The following is a 20,892-nucleotide window of genomic DNA, read 5'->3' as shown; positions in this document are numbered from 1 at the left end:
TTGTTTTATAAGATTAATTTTGCACAACACTATTACTAGGAGATTTTGATTACAACATTCAGACCTTCTTAAAAATATTGCCAAGTGCTGTGAAAATGTAGTGAAGATATAAAAGACTAGTGAAAACTAGTGACAAAACATCCATGAAGATTCTTTAAAACTCCCTAGTTTGAATTAATTACCATGTTCAGGATATGGATTTACGTAGGTTTTCAGAAAATCTCTGCTGGTTTGTATTTAACTCATAATAATTCATATGTATCTTGGAGATTTTTTTTAAAGGATAAAAAAAACCCATTACTTTCTTGAAGTTTTATCAGTCAAAAGAATAGAATTCCTTGGTAACTGGTGAATTAGGATGCATTAAGTCAGCTCCATCTATTGCAGATTGGAGTCCATTAGCAGAAGTATCACCTCAGAGAAATGTGAATATAAGTGATGTGGAGACTGATGTAAGATGTCTGATTCCATGCATGAACTTTTGACCCCAATAGGAGGTGTAGTTTTAAAGCATTTGAAACAAAAAAAGCTTCAAGACCAATCAGTGTGATCTATATAGTTATACTATAGTGCCTCATTCTCACTTTTAAAATTCACTGTTAACTTACAACAGAAGTAGTGGTGTGTGTATCTTTGACGTGCACTTTCTTTACCAATGCAAATCCAAGATGATAAATTCTGAATCAATGATTTGCATTTAGCATTTACAATGCTGAAATAAGTGAGCGGGCTATTTCTGATTGGTCCAATTGACTTCAGTAGACACCTAAAGGGCAATATCACATCAGAGGTTTATGCCCCTGAGAGCCATTTTGTGCATTGTCTTCCAGATTTTCATCAACATTTTGAGTTCACTGAATGAATGTCCTTCCTTTTCTTCACCCTTCCTCCAGCTAGCTAGTGGAGAACTGGAGAAACGGGGGGGCGGGGGGGGGGCAGGAAGCCAATCTATTTCTATTATTTTTGTAACAAGGAAAAGCAAACTATATCTGAACAGATCTTAACATTGTTTGATCCAGAAACAATGTATGAATAGTGACAAGGCACCTTGGCAGAGGTGGCATTCTTCTGGTTTGGTCCGGTTCGCCCGAACCGGTAATGGAAATCGCAGGTGGCCCCGTCTACCCTGCACTGGCTCTATGGCAGCGATGGCGAACCATTTTTGGCTCACATGCCATAAGTGGGGGGAGCGCAGGGGGGTTGTGTGTGGGCGTGCCGCACCCATAATGCAATGCATACGCGCACTACAGGCGTGACCCCCCATTTTACATGCTTTCCCCCCCCCCCAAGCTCCAGAGGCTTTATAGGAGCCTGGGGAGGGCAAAAACAGCCTCCCCCGCCCTCCCAGACGCCCTCCGGAGGCTTCAGGGAAGCCTCCGGACAGTCCCTGAAGCCTTTGGAGCACTCAAAATGATCCTCCGAGCAAACCGGAAGTGACTTCCGGTTTGAGGGTCGTTTTGAGCGTTCCAAAGGTTTCAGGGACCATCAGGAGGCTTCCCTGACACCTTCGGAGTGCTCAAAATGACCCTGGAAACAATCCTGGAAATGAAGGCAAGAACGACAAGATAGGAGAAGTTGTTTACATTTCAAGATTTTTCATTCTGACAGAACCAAATAAAGAGGCCTTTGCTGTTAATTCAAATCTTTTGAAGGCATACTGCTTTTTTTAATGCTAACCATGATCCTAGAGACAGTACTTTACAACTGGAAAATGGCATATTAAAATAATCTTCTCTGAATCTTGTTAGCCTGGAAAGCTAGACTGTAATGAACAGTTTTTCCAGTCTCAGTACTTTTCAGATAACATCTATCATCTAGGTCAGTGACGCCTAACCTTTTCGGCGTTGAGTGCCAAAAGTGCATATATACACATACCCATAATGAAATGTGAGCGCAACCACTCCATAGCCCACCCCCGTGTATGCACGTGATTCCCCCCCACCGTGCGCACCTGACCTCCCTGTGTGCGTCCTGCCCCCCTCCCCCAGCATGCAAGGCGAAAACCTGAAAACCAGCTGGCTGGCGAGAGGCATGCAGGTATGTGCAGGGGAGCTGAGCTGGGGTGACGGCTCGCATGCCCGCAGAGAGGTCTCTGCATGCCACCTGTGCCATGTGTGCCATAGGTTCGCCATCACGGATCTAGGCTCTCCTCTCAATACAGAGAAGATGAACTATTATTCATTAAAATATTATTTTTAAAATTATTAAAAATATAATAATGACACTATTGCAGATCTTTGATAGGTGGATAAAAGTGTCATCTAAGAGTTTTCCGTGTCCATTTGTCCTGACAAAAATCTTGGAAGATAAATTAGATTAATAAACAATAACTGTTTCCAAATTGTGCTGTGAATGTCATAGGTGAGTGTGGATTTGAGTCTCCACAGTCATGTTCTCTAGTGACTTATCCCCCTAATATTTTGATTCATAGACTTGTAAGGGGATAGGATTGTTATGATAGAGGCTTGTATGAACTTTCGGTTCATTTCCTTGCCGTCTAATAGCTAAAATTCTGAAGCAGAAAAATAATATGACATTTTAAATTCAGCTTACAATGCTTATGTTTATGCCTGGCCTAAGTAAGCATCTGGTACAGTTTGAAATAACAAAGGAGATAGGAAAAATAATTGGCCACTGGAAAGAGTCTGTGAAAATTTAGCAGATAAGATTCAAGTCAGGAACAAGGATAATTAGAGTTGGATCTTTCAGAATCATGGACAGATCTTCCTGTTTTATATTAACCCACCTGACTATTATCTCCTCTGAGTTTTAGTTCTATTTTATCAAACTTGACATTTGGCCAGCCTTCTTCCAATCTTCCAGATGAGATAAATTTCATTTCCCATAATTTCTAGCAATTGTAATCCGGCATCTATAGAGTCTGATACCTTTGTCAACATGTACATCCCAACAAATATTGAATCTGAAGTAAGACACTACAGCAGGGGTGTCAAACTCACATCATCACAGCAGTGTCACGTGATGAATTGGGACTCCCCTCCCCCCGCTTCGCTAAACCGGATGTGATGCATCCGGCCCACAGGTTTAACACCTCTGCACTAACAGGACAGGTTGCTTTCAATTATGCTGGCCAGCTCTGTTTCCATCAGTTTGAGAAATGCCTTTATACCAAGTAAGACTGATTTGCCTCTGGCTTAGTAGACACTTCCAGTTTATTACTTTATGCAAGTGAAGTTATAGCTGTGTCATAAGGTGAGAGCATATGTGGCTTAGAGCAGTGGGAACTCTAGGGTTATAAGCATCCTAGCTGAAAAGCAGATGAATTGTATACCATGTTTGCATCCTGCTTCGACCTAAGGCAAAACTGTCACTGTGCAAGTATAGGAGTTGTTTCACAGCATAAAACGTTGCCATTTGAATGGCTCTAATTAAGTAAGAGCTTTCAGGAATTCAATGCAATCTCTAATCGCACATCAGATATGCAACAGATATGGCTTGTTCGTTATAAGCTGCATTTTACATTTCTTCAATTTCTCAAAAAGCAAAATGGGACTCACCAAGGCTTTTCTTTGATTGGACCCTTAGGTCTTCTGTGCATTCATAAAGAAGACAACCCTTTTCCTAGGTGGAATCCTGCAGACACTTTGGATGATAAACAGCCTTGGCTGTTTTGGTTGGGAAAGGATGAAACAGATTGAATGACTTTGTATATTGTACTGAGCAACTTTCAAATCAGCAGTGAATGTGATACATTCTTAGCATGATCAATGATTACCATTTCCTTATAGCAAAACCTGCTGGCAACTAACATATGCTTTGGGTTTTGTTAATCTGGAGGCAATATTCTTCAATGATCAGAAGAGGGGAAAAAACCTATTAAAATAAACTCAAAATCAACTTCGAATTCATCTCCAGGGGGATGTGGAAAGAAATGGCTTGGTGAAATTAAGTGCCATTGCATTCATTGCTGGAACTAATACAAATTAAATTAACAGTGCATTCTTCAGAACTGAAATCATTGAGTTCATTGTTGAGGTTATAATGTTATGGAACTCACTTGAATAATCTCTGAAATATATTTTAAAATATTGGTGGTATTCTAAATAATAGGGCACTTTAAGAACAGAAAGATCTATGGCTTATATCTTCTTATATTGGACCCAGCCACTCCCAAATTATGCAGATAAGTGTCTCTTGGACCACAATGATGTTGACTTGGGAGACATAGTTTATAAAGGTAAAATCTGTATTTTTGGCTCCCCATCCAGCAATGTTCCAAGAGAGCAAGGGTAGTGATTCTGTGTAGAAATTTCTTGTTTGTTGTCAGAGGCAGTGAATGGCAACGAATTGAGATCTGTGAATGAATGATATGACTTGTGGTCATTCTAGATGTGAGATGAAGACCAAAGTTCCTTCAGTATCCAAGAAGACACAGTGTTGTAGTTTGGCCTGACTTTAACATTCTCATGCTGGTATATGGAGTCAGGTAACCAGGGATGCGATTCTACCAGATCGGACTGGTTTGGGTGAATTGGTAGCTCCGAAGATCAGCTGGGAGTGAACTGGTTTGCTCCCACGAGCAAGCGGGCCCACCTGCCTGCCTCTGCACTTTACCGATCTTTATCTTCTCAACTAAGTTGCGCGGCTGAGTGGATTGCCGCTCCTCAGCTGCTTTCCTTCCCTTCCCAAGCAGTAATCTAGAAGGTCAATCTTCTCTGAATTGTGTGAAGCGCGTGCTCAGTGAAATGGTTGTCAAACCGGTAGGATTCCACCCCTGCAGGTAACTGCACTTAATATGGTGAACATTAACTAGTTGTTGTTTCACATCAATATAGTTTGATAGAGACATTGATTCCATCTTGGGTGGTGGTGATGATCTTCCTGCCGTAGAGATTGCCTTTATCATGTCTTCTTTGATTCCTGTAGGAAAGGTTTGGCTAGAGGGCTGGATTATGTGACAGATACTGGATATGTTAAGCTGCAAATGTCCATGTCATGTTCTTAGCACAGCCCATTACGTGGCTCAGGTTGTGATTTTAGGCAGTCAGATCCTTCCTCTTGCATCAGCGGCATCCAGGATTTTTATTCTTTGAAGTTTCTGGATGCAGTGCTATTTCAAAAGGGAAGTGACTAAAAAAAATGTGGATCTACTCCAGAGGACTCTGTGTTGATGATCTGCATATCTGCATTTCATAGGTTGAAGGAGAGCGCCCCCATGTCTTTTCTCAACGTGATGGAAACTGTCTTGGGTAGTTGGTAAAACCGAATCAATTTGAATTCTGGCTACTAGAATTAGAACTGGTATGTTGCCACTAGAATTTCTCTAAGGTGCCTAGTCTTTTAATAATATCGGTTTGTTCTGAACCTGGCAGGGCACTAAAAGAGTTAATTGAGGGGTTTTCTTTCTCCAGAAGGTCATCTGTGCATTGTCTTGCTCTAAGTGGAGCAAACTTTTTGCCTGGGCAGTCACCTTTGGAGGGCAGAAATGTCCTTGCAGTTATCTAAAGCCAGGTGGTCACATTTATTCTCTAAGGTGACAATATACTCAGGGCCAGGACTCAACTGAGTTGTTCTCAGCAGAAGATTGTAAAAGTATCCAAAAATTCTTCATTTTAAATAATATATGGAAATTCTGTGTTGCCTAAAGGTAAGTAAAGTTCGATCTAGGTCTCTGCTAGATGGAAGGCACTCATCCTGCTGTAAATAATTTGTAAATAATGTAAAGTAGTAAGTGTCTTAAAGATAATTGTCCTTTTTGTTCCCCATAGTCTTTGATTATTTAATATTTGCAAGGTACTTTTTATATATGCTGTGGTTAATATTGGTGATTTGAATAGTCTGTCTTCCTTGGTTACATGCCCACTGGAGACTTATTTCTTACCCTTTCCTGTGAGAGTGGTCAGTTCTCTGATCATTGCTCTCTGTTTTCCTTGGTGTAAAGTTGCCCATGGCTTCCCTGCAGGTTATGTTCGTGAAACACACTATACAGATCTGTGTGTGCTGTAGCAGTGTTGTCATTTGACTGTTTTTCAATATATTTTACAAGGACCTCTTTTAATGAGTTCACTTGGGTTTTAATCATGGACATCAAATCAAAGATAGAAAGAACCGTTTGTTCTGGCAGATGGCTTTGTCTGGTTAAAATATCAGTTACGTTTTGTTTAAGTTTATCAGGTTAGTATTCACACCCTCATCTTGTAATAACTGCAGCTGCGGAGCAGATTGCAGCTGTGTGTTCGGAGAGGTAGCTCTCCTCCATTGAGGAAGAAAGATCTATGAGCTGTTGGCTTTCGATCTCTGCTTGTAAATCCACTCCAAAGCGTAATATCTAACCGAAGGATTTGAGAGAGGAGGTACTCTTACAGGAGCTGGCTGCCAGTTCATTAGGTAACTGTCCATTTTCAACTGGATATGGCTTGTCAACAGTTAAACTATTAGCAGAATGTGCATAATTTCTGTTTCTTCACCTTCTTGTGATAGTTAGTAATGTCCTGGAGTTTTCTCAGTTCTTTCTAAATGTTGAAACTTGGGGCAGCAGAGGATTTACAGGATGTAAATCATTGGAAGGCAGTACATTTAAAACAAATTAAAAACACTGTGATAGAGAAATACTTTTCTGTAGGAGCTCTCTCTTGCTGCTTTCTTTTCATTTCAGGTACTAATATAGTTAAAATAAAATACTCTTCTATCTAATAATAATAGTCTTGTCAATAGAAGACAATATTTGCAGTTCAGGACTGAATTGTTGATCAATTGGTACTTGAATGACTAATAGTTTAATTGTTGATAATACTCGGTACTTTAAAGTCTGTAGCTATGCACCAGTTCTTGTAAGAATTTTGACAATTGCATCACATGTCAGCTACTTTAAAACATGTTAAGCCATGGTTATATAACCACAGCTTATTCAATAAGCCAAAAATTGGTTAGGTTTCTGTTTATAAACTATGTTTTCTAAATTACAGTGGCTTGGCTTAGGAAGTTGTGAGTACAAGCCAATAATTTGATTCAATTTAGTGCTGCCGGCTGCCTAGGGGGAAAAAAGGCAAAACTTGGAGTAATTTCCTAAAGTCTGCTGTTGGGTCCTGAAAAACATTTGATCTGCAAAAATGGGAAAAACAAGCTTTTTAAAGCATAGATGAGAACATTCTCATTTGATAGCAGATAAGCTGTTTTAAAAACTCATGGTCTTGAAAAATAATTGACAAGTGAAGACCTTGTGCATTAGCATTGTAATGATATATGCCTATGTACTTAAGTCCTATGAAACTGAATGGGACATTTTCCATGCGTCCCAGAAGAATGCACCTCAGTTGGAAAAAAACATTTACTTAATTAAATTGGTCTTTTCCCTGTTAGATGTGCATGTGGTTGTGGATGAAAAATGCATCTCCATTACTAGGAAATAACTCATAGAAATTACATCTAAATAAATATACATAGAATTGTTTTACCAAATTTCCACGAAAATAAGACAGAGTTTTATTATCTTTTGAGCCCTGAAATAAATACGTGGCCTTATTTTCAGGGAGGTCTTATTATTTTTGAGCGACAGGAGGTGGCGAGGGTGGTCACCTCATAGATGCTGCTGTGTTGCAATATTTTTGGAAAGGACTTATTTTTTGGGGGGGAGGTCTTATTTTAGCGCATGCCTCAAAAGCTGGATTATTATTATCTGGGGAGGTCTTATTTTCGGAGAAACAGGGTATATGTCTGCATTACATTGCTTTATTAACAGATGCATTACCACTACCATCAGATGTCAATTGTTTAGTTCTTTGGTAGCTACAGATATCTTAACTAATATTTGTATCATTTCTTAAAATTTCTTTAAGACATACCACTATATGGCCTGAATCACACTGCAAGTAGATTTTTAACAGAGGCATTTAAGTACCCCATGCAGGTATACATATTATGTTTATAGGAAAACGTGTTGCAGCAAGAAGCCCTAGTTAAGCTCATTTAGCTCTCACCAAATTCTTGTTTTGTTGGACTTATACAAATACTAGTTCTTTAGGACTCATTTTTCCCACTCCGACATCAATGTGCCTTGATATTTTCAAGATTTGGTGTTCTCATGAGATTTGATGCATGTATTTTCTTTTTCTTAAAAACATGGCATTTGTGGCTGCCTTGGCAATGTTAGTTCAATGCTAACTTGTGTTTTAGCCTTGGCATTTATTTACTTATTTGTGGAAATAATGTGACTAAATTTGGACTACCCTGCTCTTTTTGACAATCATAACCACAGTGTTATATCTTATGGAATACTAAGACAATGAAGTTATAAATGTCATGAGAAACTTAGGAATTTGGCTTTCTTCTTCATGGGGGAAGAAGCCCACTTTAATATCAGCAACAAGAATAGCATCAAGAGGTAGGGTAGAATCACTTATTAAAGTCATATATTTTGAGTAAGCTAGAATTTTAAACCATGGTTTGTTAAGTAAACCCCCATTAGAAGGGTGTTGAAGATCATTCAGTGGACAGGGTGGTGGAAATATTTGTAATATTTCTGTGTTGAGGCTAAAAGAATACATGATAAGAGCAGCAGGACCTTCCTTCATAGTAGCAGTCACTGTGATAATGTGATCTTTGCAGCTATTCTAACCTAATTGAACACCTACTGTGGAAATGAAACCCAGTGGGAATGTGTTGATGAATACAATTTCATATTGTAGTTTTCTTTTGAAGTCTGGGGACTCTGAAGCCAATAGCAAAATGTCATGGGGTGCAGGGAGAATTGAAATATTCTCCCACTGTTTTTTTAATGTTGCCCTTTTTGAAGTCAAATTCACATCCATGTATTCCCTTGCGTAGACAATTGCATGTTTCTGCTCTGCAAACAGCAGGAGGACGCTGTTGGCACATGATGGCAGATTTCTTGTTGATGGATGATTGGATGAATGGATGAATGAGATACTTGGGATATTTTTAGATCCCACAGCATAATAGGATACATGGGGGCCAAATTGCAAGTGATGCTAAATATATCACTTGAAAGAAAATATCTTTATTTGTATGCATTATTTTGGTCCAGGTTATGGAATATGGGTGATAGTCTCTCAGAAACGGGAGTTACTGCACTGAGGCCAGTATATGTGTACCAGTGTTTCTCAACTTCAACAGCCTGAAGGCATGTGGATTTCAATTCCCATAATTCCTCAGCTAGTGCTCAAAATATTACATCCTGATTTTTCCTAATAAAGAATCAAAATCGTGCACGCTTTTGTGTTACTTTACTTGATTTCAATAAAAGTATTACCTGTGAATTTTCTTTCTTTTTCATAATCAATCAAACTAGCTATTGCTTTTTAATGCATTTTAAAATAAATGATTTCATCTATGTGAGGGCAAGTCTGCCATTCAGAATCAATAAATTAAATGTATTATTGGCTATGTTGTATCATGGACCACTTTTAAGCCACAGCACATGGTCCATTTTTGTCCTAGATTAAAACAATGCATCATTTGGAATTTGCTTCCATCATGTTTAGCAATGACTACTTATTTGCTTGCTTGCTTTTTAATTATAGGTAGTTCTTGACTTACAACCACAATTGAGCCCACATTTTTTGTGCCTAAATGAGACAGTGGTTAAGTGAGTTTGCCCCATTTTATGACATTTCTTGCCATTGTTGCTAAGTTGATCCTTACAGCTGTTAGGTTAGTAACACAGTTGTAAAGTGAATCTGGTTTCTCCGTTGATTTTACTTGTTAGAAAGTTGTGAAAAATGATCACATAACTCCAGGACACAAAAAAAATTCATAAACATGAGACAGCTGCAAGTGTCCAAATTTGATCATGTGACCACGGGAATACTGCAGTGGTCATAAGAGTGAAAAATGGTCATAAGTCACTTTTTAAGTGCCACTGTAACATCAAAGGGTCGCCAAATGAAAGTTGAGGACTACCTGTACACATTTGAGTTTGGTGCCACTAATTCCCATAGGTTCTGAGCAGCTTCTGGGAAATAAAACTTATGATGAAAAGTATTGTGTCACCGATCAACATCAAGTGACAGCACCTTCCTTGGAACTTCCAAGTGCCCAAAACTTTCTTGAAGAGCTAGCTCTTTATAATGCACACTGTGGAAGTCTAGATTGGTCTCTTCAGTGAGGGATGACCATGTATCTGGAGTAAGCTGTTCCACAGAATGCAATCATAATCAAAAAGGGGACTTTTCCCTCTTGGAGGTGTTTCTTACAAAACTTTTGTTCCTGATTTCATGTGCAGGGAGATTCTGTTGAAGAAGGAGGCCTCCTAGGCATTCCGGGACCTTAAAGATAAATGGCTTTAAGAGGGAGATATAAAAAATCCTGGAAGATAGATTGTATGTATTGTGCTTGATAACTATACATCATCTATCAAAAGTAGTAGGATATAAATGCCTGCTGCAAAAGAAATAACAGTGGAAGAATCATTTTTGTGTTAGTATCTCAGATGCATTTAATTAAGTATTGTGCAACTCAGAAACTTGTCCTCTATAGTATATATTATTTCCATAGCATACAACTTTATATTTTCTTTATATTTACCCTAGTTTAGTGCCATGCTAATTCAGGATGATGAGTGCTATGGATAATAGAGGGTGGCTACCTAGAGAGAGAGGGAGGGAGGGAGGGAGAGAGAGAATGAGAGATAAGAGCATGAGAGAATTGGAATGAGTATAATGGTCTCGTATCACCAAGAATAACCATGCATACAATAAAGTAGCAAAGGTTAAGAAAGACATCACAGTGAATTTGTTCACCTCTAATGAGGCAGCAATTATTCTCTCATTCTTTCAGGGAAAAAAAAACTAATGTGGTTATCTTTTTGGTATTTCTAAAAAAGTAAGCAGATAAATGCTATTTTACTTAATCGGACTAAAATATGTCTCATCCACCGTTGGCCACCTAACCAGATGCTTCTGGTAAATTAGCCAAAAAAGATGCCCAATATGTGTCTCAATATAGTTTTTTGAGCAGCTATGACTAATGAGAATTAATACTCTTGTCTTCTATTAAATTGACCTTCAGGTGTAATAAATCATGGTTCAGCCTAGGCTCATGGCACCACTTCCCAGAGAGATGAAAATGCTTAACATTATGTTACAGGTACCAAATATTCAGAAGCTTTTAGAGCCTACTTCAATTGCTCGATCTTACGCTGTCTTGCGAGAATTCAGTGGAAGGTATTCTTCATTTTACATGATGGCCAAGAAGGATTAATGACTATAGATAAGTGATAATCACCATATATTTATATATTATCTGACATCCAACAGGAATCCCAAATCCCTTAATAGACATTGTGCAGAAATTGAAATATCAACCAGCTTTGCTTTGCAAATATCTCAAAGTTTTCAATACTTTAACTCTAATGACAATTGCTCCCAGATAGAAGATTCCTAAGGTGTAGCAAGTTATTATAAATGGGAAACTCCCTGTAATAAGGCTCACAAACCTCAGCATTTTGTTCTCTGTGAGACCCTAGGGAGCATTCCAAAGTGCAGATGCTCCTGTTCTGAACTTCAGTGAGTGTTGTTTTAACACAAGGAGAGATTATTTATTGCTTAGGACTCCTGGAAAAAGAATTTCCCTGGAGGGCAAAACCTGGTATGTTCTCAACATTTCTCCTCCCCCCCACCCCTCACACACACACACGCACACACACTTTCTAATAAAATATAGATTACAACTGCTTGGAAGAAACTATCTTTCAGAAGAATGAATGAATAAATAAATATGTGCCATAGTTTATATACAAATTTTCTAACCAATGAGCCAAGCAAACCTATTGAGTACGATTATAGGATTCCAACATCAGCATCAATGGGAAATCTGTAAGATTATCTGGAGTAAACAAATGGACTTTTCATTCCTTTGGCCCATTTTGTAATGGTACGGAGCGATTTTTCAAAGTTATGCTAGTTGTATCATAAGTTAACTGCCTCTTCCGTTGTATAGGCATCATCACCATCCAATTTCATGATTTGTTTCGATTGGTGATATTTCTGTAGATACTCTGGGCATGTCTATGATCTTAACATCATTTTAAAAATTTTTCTAGTTACATAATTTCCATTCCCTTCTGGGCTAAAATATTTAAAGACTATGACAACTTTCCTGCTAGTATTTGTGATGACATACCTTCATCTCCACTGTAACACGATTAAAGGTTGTTCTGCTCCAGATATTCCAGTGAAGCCTTGATGAAAACTGACAATTTTAATTGATTTACTCTGCTTACGCAGGCAACAAATGTGCATTGTAGGATATAAAAGGGAGATAAAAAAACAGCTCTGAAGTTACATGGTGAGTAGTTGACTTCCATTAACTTGCAGAATTTTCCACCAGAGGCAATCAGAACAGAGATAAAAATTTGGCTATTCTAAAACATGAAGGAACTACTGTAGGTAACACATTTGCATTGCCATGCAACAAAAGCTCCTTAGAATTTTAGGTCAAAAATGAAGAATAGCAAGAATGTATGATATTTCTATTGGATATAAAGAGACTATCACATCCTGTCCATTTCTCATGTCTGTATGAATTTTTCTGTACAGTTAGCACTTTGAACAGTAAATGTATGTGAGTTTCCCAGCATTGTCCCATGGTCTTGTGTTTTACACCCCTAGGCAGGACTCTCACTAAATCATTGTTGTTATAGATTTTGTGAATAGTTGCCAGTATTTGCAAAAATGTGGTATTCTTATGAGTTACATATTTTCCCACTGTAATTGAATGGCATGGGTTTGTATCTTGCTAACAAAAAGAATGCTTCACATTTAGCATCCATAGTTCTGCTTGCCAACCAAGATTAGTTAGATATACCTGTACTATTTTTTCTGCTTTCTTTAAGCCCTCTCCCCAGCCAGCACAGCAAGAGACTATAAAAGCTTTGCTATGAAACATTGGAAGGGTGGGGAGGAGAGATGGTGGTGTGTATTAATGTGTGGAAGTAGAAGGGATGCTTTTCTCTAGCAGTACTCACAAGGGGTAGCAGTTGGAGTAGGAGTAGCAGCAACAGTGGGGAAGAATGAGTAGTGCTGAGTAGTGAGATATTTGAGTGCTTATCTGTGTGTTGTCTAGGAATCTCTGTTGTTGTTAGCTCTTTTGTGTCTTGAGTCCATGATGGATTCATTCTAATCAAATTCAAACAGGAATGGATCCCTTATATACAACAGATCACATTGAAGGCAAGGAATACTTAGTATTATAGTTGGTTGCATTGTCAGTCAGGAGATGATGGTGGTGGTGCTATAGGTATCATTCAGTGGTGGATTCAAAGTTTTTTACTACTGGTTCTGTGGCGTGGCTTGGTAAGCAGGGCATTGCTTGGTAGTCATGGCAGGGGAAGGATACTGTAAAATCTCTATTCCTTCCCCACTCCAGGGAAAGGTTACTGCAAAATCCCCATTCCCTCCCGATCAGCTTGGGACTTGGGAGAATCGATGGGTGCGGGGCCAGTCAGAGGCGGTATTTACCGGTTCTCCAAACTACTCAAAATTTCTGTTACCGGTTCTCCAGAACTGGTCAGAAGCTGCTGAATACCACCTCTGGTACTGTGTTTCCCCGAAAATATGACAGGGTCTTATTTTCTTTTTACTTACAAAATATGGCCTTGGGCTTATTATAGGGGAGGGCTTATTGTTTTGGGGTTGCCGGGCAGCTGCTCCCTTGCGAACTGGCTCCCGAAGAGCCGGGCACAGCCTCAGGGGCGAAGCGAGCAACCGTCCAGCAAACCCCCTCTCCAGCCGGGAAGAGCGCCATTCACTGACTTAGGGGGTATCCCTAAGGCGCCAAGCCACATGGCGCTCTGCCTGCTCCCCAGTTCCCGCAGCTTGGCACATTCAGGGTACCCCCTAGGTCAGTGCAAGGAGCTCTGCCCAGCTAGAGAAGGGGGTTGCGTGAGCGCCTGTTCAGCCCCCAGCAGGCATACCTCCTAGCCTCAACATGTCTGGGCCCAGCTCTCCCTGCAGCCGCCAATGTCGCCGCCGCGGGGCTCCGAGCATAACATCTTATCCGGTTCCAAACTCCCAAACTTGGCTTCCGAGTCTTCCAGCAGTGGCTGCTCTAGTGGGCTGGCTGCTGGAAGACTCTCTGTCCAGAAGACTCTCTTACAGAGAGTTCTAGCAGCCAGCCTACAACCACAGAGCGCACTCCTAGAGCGGCCGCTACTGGAAGACTCGGCAGCAGAGTTAGGGAGTTTGCAACCGGAGAAGATGTTATGCTCGGAGCGCAGTGGTGGTGGCTGCTGCTGCAGGGAGAGCTGGGCCCGGATATGTTGAGGCAAGGGAGCAGCCACCCAGCAACTCCCCCCTCGGGCTAGGCAGAACGCCACTCCCCAACCTAGCGGTATCCCAAATGCACCAAGCAATGTAAGCGCCTTTCTTCCCCCCGGCTCCTGCGGCTTGGCGCCTTCAGGATACCGCTATGTCGGTGAGCGGTGCTCTGCCTGGCTGGAGGGGGGGTTGTCCAGGGGGTTTATTTTCGGGGGTGGGCTTTTTTGCCCACGCAAAAAAATGTGGCAAGGCTTTAGTTTCAGGACAAATTGTATTTTCGGGAAAACACGGTATCATTATAGGATGAAAACTGTTCTAAGTAAACCTGCCTTTTGCAATAGACTGATGGTTATTTTGTCAATGCTGATGATGTTCAAGTGCTCCAATTGATTTGGGATTGCACCCAAGGTGCCTATCAGTACTGGTACTATTTTTGCTTTCTTTTGCCAGAGCCATTTTATTTGCGGGTATTTTGTTATCTTTTCCAGTTCATTCTGCCTTCTCCAGGTTCTGCCATGTCCACCGTCCAGACTTTTTTGTCTTTATTATTTATTTATTTATTTATTTATTTGGATTTATAAACCGCCCCCTCTCCCCAAAAGGGACTCGGGGCGGTGTACAGTCAATGAAACACAGATAAAATACATAAATAACAATATAAATAATATATAAACAATTAAATACTTGAGCATTTGAGTGGAGGAGGTGAGACTGTACAAAGAAATAAATATAGTATAAAAGCCCTAAAACATCCCAATTAAAATACCCAAACCCAATTAAAATATATCCCCGGGAGGTAAGACTAAGAGTGTGCCAGGCCAGCTAATTGAAACAGGTGAGTCTTTAGTTTTTGACGGAAGGAACAGAGGTCAGTGGTGGTTCTGATGTCGGGGGGGGGAGGTCATTCCAGAGGGTTGGACCCATCACAGAGAAGGACCTACTCCTAGGTGTCGCCTGCTGGCATTGCCTGGTGGACGGCACCAGGAGGAGTCCCTCCCTGTGAGAGCGGATTGGTCGTAGGGACGTGTGTGGTAGGATGCGATCCTGCAGATAACTAGGTCCTATGCCATGGAGCGCTTTAAAGATGGTAATCAATACCTTGAAACGCACCCGAAAGGCCACAGGCAGCCAGTGCAGCTCGCGCAGGAGGGGTATTACGCGGGAGTATCGTGCACTCCCCATGATGACCCGCGCGGCTGCGTTCTGGACTAGCTGTAGTCTCCGGATGCGTCCCAAGGGAAGCCCCATGTAGAGGGCATTGCAGTAGTCCAGGCAAGACGTCACCAGCGCGTGAGTGACCGTGCGTAGGGCACTCCGGTCCAGTAGGGGGCGCAATTGGCGCACCAGGCGAACCTGGTGGAACGCCCCCCTTGCCACGGCTGCCACATGGTCATCCATTGACAGCCGGGCATCAAGGAGGACGCCCAAATTGCGTGCCCGTTCCACAGGGGACAGTTGTTCGCCCCCTATGGCCAGCGATGGTATCAGCTGGCTGAACCGAGGTGCCGGTAGCCACAGCCACTCAGTCTTGGAGGGGTTGAGTTTGAGTCTGTTGTCCCCCATCCAGACCCCGACGGCTTCCAAACACCGGGACATCACTTCGACAGCCTCGTTGGGGTGGTTTGGGGTTGAAATGTACAGCTGAGTATCATCAGCGTACAGATGGTACTCAACCCCAAAGCCACGGATGATCTCACCCAGCGGCTTCACATATGCATTGAACAGGAGAGGCGAGAGGACCGACCCCTGTGGCACCCCACAAGTGAGTGGCCTCAGGGTCGACCTCTGCCCCCCTGTCAACACACATTGCTTCTGGTCGGAGAGGTAGGAGCCGAACCACCGCAAGACGGTACCTCCGACTCCCATTCCCTCCAACCGGCGCAATAGGATACCATGGTCGATGGTATCAAAAGCCGCCGAGAGGTCTAATAGGACCAGGATAGAGGAACAACCTCTATCTCTGGCCCTCCAGAGATCATCGACCAACGCGACCAAGGCTGTCTCTGTGCTGTGCCCGGGTCGGAAGCCGGACTGGCGTGAGTCTAGATAATCGGATTCGTCCAGGTGTCGTGGAAACTGCTGCGCCACCACATTCTCAACAACCTTCGCCAAAAAGGGAAGGTTGGAGACTGGACGATAATTAGCTAGCTCCGTTGGGTCGAGCGAAGGCCTCTTGAGCAAGGGTCTCACCACCGCCTCTTTCAAGGCAGTTGGTAAGTATCCCTCACCCAATGAGGCGTTCACCAGGCCCAGAAGCCAACCTCGTGTCACCTCCCAGGCTGCCAGTACCAGCCAGGAGGGACACGGGTCCATTGAACATGTAGTGGGTCGCAGCCTTCCACGCAACCTGTCCAAATCCTCGGGGGCAACAGAGTCAAACTCCTCCCAGAATGGTCTCTCAAGATTCGCTGCTAACGGCCCGTCCGGTCCACTGACGGAGGTCCATCCACTCCGGATCTGAGCGATTTTGTCCTGCAGATATTCCCCAAACTCCTCTGCTCTTCCCTGTAAGGGTGCCCCCCGCGTCCCCTGCGATAAAAGGGAGCGGGTCACCCAAAACAGAGCGGCAGGGCAGTTATCCGCGGACGCAATAAGGGCGGCACAATATCTACGCTTGGCCGCTCTCATTGCCACAAGGTAAGTCCGCAAATAGGCTCTTACCTGTGTTCGGTCAGATTCGGAGCGTGAGGACCTCCACCTGCTCTCTAGATGTCTCCTGTGGCGCTTCATCACCCTTAGCTCCTCAGTGAACCAAGGAGCCCGGGTGGATCGATGCCGCCGGAGAGGTCGCAAAGGCGCAACCCGGTCCAAGGCCCCAGCCGTCGCCCTATTCCAGGCAGTCACTAGGTCCTCTGACCGGGAGCGGGACAGGGCTACAGGTATTGGCCCAAGCTCCATCTGGAATCTATCTGGTTCCATCAGGAGCCTGGGGCGGTACCAGCTTGGAGAGTCTGGTTCCGCCTCCTCGCAGTGGGGGATAGCGCCAGGGAAGTCCAGCCGGAGGGATGAGTGATCTGACCATGACAGGGGCGTGATGACTAAGTTCCCTATTCCCAGATCACTCGTCCACTGTTCAGATACAAAAATAAGGTCCAGTGTGTGGCCCCCTTCATGAGTGGGGCTCTGAACTAATTGGGTCAGGTCCATGGCCATCATGGAAGCCATGAACTCCCGAGCCGCCTCAGAGGCCGCTCCCGTCGACGGCAAGTTGAAGTCCCCCATGACCAAGAGTCTGGGGGTCTCAACTGCCGTCTCTGAGATTAGCTCGAGGAGCTCGGGCAGGGCTGCTGATGCATAGCGAGGAGCCAAGTATACAATCAGCAAGCCCCACTGCCTCCCTGGGCCCCAGTTCACACCAAGGGACTCACACCCGGGTATCTGAGGGACAGTGAACTCCCTCGGCTCTAAACATTCCCGAATAACCACCGCCACCCCACCACCCTTACCCAGGGCCCGGGGCTGATGGAATGCCCGGAAACCTGGTGGGCACATTTCCACGAGGGGTAAACCACCCTCGTGGCCCAACCAGGTCTCCGTTATCCCTGCAAGGTCTAGCTCCCCCTCTGAGATCAACTCATTGATGAGGGGGGCCTTGTTAGTAACAGACCTTGCATTGCAAAGCATCAGCCGCAGGCCCTGGCTCTGTAGTTCCTGTCCACCTAGACTGCAGGGGTTGGTACAAGTGACCGGGCATAACCAACAGCCACGGTCTCCCAACCGACCTTGAGATCTTCTCCTGTCCTCGCATCCCCCCCTCCCCACGACCATTGTAATAGAACAACCCTCTGTTGAAGTGACCTTTGCTTTCCCCCCCTCCACCTCACTCCTGTCCTTCCTGGACTCACCTGTTTGCCTGGCACTGGCTCTCCTCCCGGTCTGATTGGCCCTCCCCCCCCACCCTGGAACCCCCTAAAAAAGATAAAAAACATTTTATTAAAAATCCCCTTAACTTCCGTCTCCTGCACCTCTCGGGGTTCACGAACCCGTCATCGAGGCGGGCCCTTGAGAGAGCCAAGGGCCATACCTGCGAGAGAGGGGCCTCCCGCAGGCGGAACAAGTCTAACCTCGAATAAGTTATTATTAAAATTCCAATGGGGGTTAAGGTGCTATAGATGGTGAAAATAAGTCAATGTGGGGGGGTAAGAGGCATTGTCCTGGTTCGTCCTTCGATGAGGGGGGGGGGAGTAGGTGTCCAGATGATAAGGACTAGACAGAGGTGGCGAAGATAGTAGAAAATGGGTGATAGCCCTAGATGGTAAATAGTAAAAAATGGGTGATAGCCCTAGATGGTCCTAGATGGGCATGAGCTCAGGGACAGAGATCCAGGGTCCTCGGTGGGTGGGGGGGAGGCATTCTTGGCCCAGGTATCCAGGTATCCGTGATCCAGGCACCACTCCAGCCTCTCCATGGTCCTAGGCCAAGTCCATGGCCCTAGGCCAGATCTTCCAGTGGCCTCTGATGATTCAGCCCCCCCCCCCAGCCACCATCAGCCACCGTCCTGTCCTAAAGCTCTGTCCTGGCTCCCTCCCAAAGGGCCCAATAGTCCAGGCTATCACCCAGCGCTCACCCAGCGCTCCGATATTCCTGGCGTTGATCTTTCGGCGTCTTCTATCAGCGCAGGCCTGAAGGAGTCGCCGGGAGCCACCAGAGGATGACATAAACCTCATCAAAAAGCCTCAGCAAGGCCCTTGGCAGCGGCGTCTTCACATTGCCGCCGCCGCTGTCTCTACTCCACATGGCCCTCCGGTCTTCTTCGGCCTTGCCGGCCACCTCGCCTCCTTGCCGGCCGCCTCCACCTCGCCTCCCTGCCGGTCGCTATGTCACTCCACTTGTCTCTCCCTCTGCCAGCGCGCACGCACCAGACGCCAAAACGCCGGACGCTGCTGTGCCGCCGCCATTCCTCGCCTGCTCTCACGCCCAGCCTCTTCCGCTCTTCCGCTCTTCCTCGATCTCCCTCCGACCACCCCGACCACCCTGGCGGACCAAAATAGGTCCAAAGCCAGCCAGGGTGGTGCAACAGTCCGACTCTCGGCCCTCAGATGGAACGAGGGCCGGGAATAGGACCCTTTACCCCATTGGCGCTCCGCAGCGTCTCCCGGAGCTCAAGAGGCGACCGCCATTGCCGGAAGCTCCTCCTCCATTTTCCTTTCTAATGAACACTTTGGACGGTTGTGTGTCAGGTGCCTGTTTGAATTCTAAAGTCTCAGAGCTCTTTGGCTTCTTCATTTTCTGTTACTCTGTCTATCTTGTGTGGTCCGATCACTTTTTGCTTGCAGGCAAATGGTATTTCTTGCAGATATTATTATAGTATCATGAGAAACTTACACCACAGTAATACCCACAGCTTGAATCATTAAATGTGGACTTATTTAAACACTCCAAGGAAGGCTTCTTTACCATCCCCAGTTCAACCTGTTCATGAAATAAAAATTAAATGGTGCATTTAAATATTGTTGGAAGCAGAGGTAGGATTCATGTGAAGTGTTTCAGCACATCAAAACAAAGGTTGTTTTTCCATTCTTTTTCCTCTCCATTTAAAAACCTTTGAAGATAGAATATTAACAGAGGGGAGTGGACCTGGGAGACTCCACTCCCCCCCCCCAAAAAAACAAGCCCATGCCCACAAATTCCACAGAGCCACATTATTGCCTGGAAAACATGCTTTATTCCAGTTCAGATGAATTGTAGCAGATTCGATATTGATGAGACCAAACTCTGTACTAACTGCATTTAGTTCATTCCGTTTATCACTAAATGCAGAGTTATAGACCAAACACACAAAAGTTAACCGAAAGGTGGTACCCCCCCACAAAAGGCAACTGGACTTTGTTTTTTCTTGAAGATATTTCACTTCTCATCCAAGAAGCATCCTCAGTTCTGACGGAATGCTGGGGAATGGAAGAATGTAACAATTGAGTTGAAAATGTCCATTGCTAAGCAAGACAGTTATGGAGTTTTGGGCCATATTATGTGATCTTTCTTACCACAGTTGTTAAATGAATCACTGCAGTTAAGTTAGTAACATGGTTATTAAGTGAACCTGACTTCCCTATGGACTTGTCAGAAGGTTGCAAAAGATGATCACATGATCTTGGGTCACTGAAACCATCATACATATATGCCAAATATCTAAATTTTGGTCATTTGACCACTGGGATGCTGCAACAGTTGTAAGTGTGAGAAATGATATGTTATTTTTTTTTCAGTGTTGCCATAACTTTGAAAAGTCACCAAACAAATTATTATAAGTCAAGGACTACCTGTATATGCTTTTTTGTGGCTGGTAGTTTGCTCTAGCTTGACCAGACTGATGAAAGACAAGAAAGAATTGTGATTCTTCCTAGCAGATCTCTCTATTGTTCCTCACCCATAGGCAGAATCTATACGGGTGATGGCTAACTTTTTTGCCATCTCATGCCAAAAGTGTGGGGAGCACAGGAGGGTCTTGCGTGGGCACACCCATACCCATAATTCTATTTGTACAACCCCACCCCACCCCACACAGATGTGTGTGTCGCCCCCGCTTTTTGCGTGTGATGGACCCATTTTTTGCCCTACCCAGGCTCCAGAGGCTTTCTAGCACACACACACCCAGCCCTCTGGAGAGTATGTTCCCAAACTTCCAGTTTGCACGTTGGGTTGTTTTTCACCCTCCAGA

The 20,892-nt window shown here is 43.8% G+C and overlaps 1 protein-coding gene across 11 annotated transcripts in view; it reads left to right on the top strand.

Moving 5' to 3' along the window:
• The window catches only part of KIAA1217, a 255,677-nt gene that overhangs the window by 103,614 nt on the left and 131,171 nt on the right, over positions 1-20,892 (top strand). For 2 of the 11 annotated variants that reach the window (XM_081969858.1, XM_081969860.1), the window contains exon 1: positions 6,196-6,348. The exons of the other annotated variants lie outside the window; for them this stretch is intronic. The gene's annotated coding sequence lies outside the window, so the exon portion shown is untranslated. Of the gene's footprint in view, positions 1-6,195; positions 6,349-20,892 lie in introns of those variants that run through there. 11 annotated transcript variants of the gene reach the window in all.

This window comes from Natrix helvetica (genome assembly GCF_964273705.1).
Source record: "Natrix helvetica genome assembly, chromosome: Z".
NCBI lineage: Eukaryota > Metazoa > Chordata > Lepidosauria > Squamata > Natricidae > Natrix > Natrix helvetica.
The sequence above is the reverse complement of the archived record's forward strand: the minus strand, read 5'-3'. Positions and strand labels throughout refer to the sequence as shown.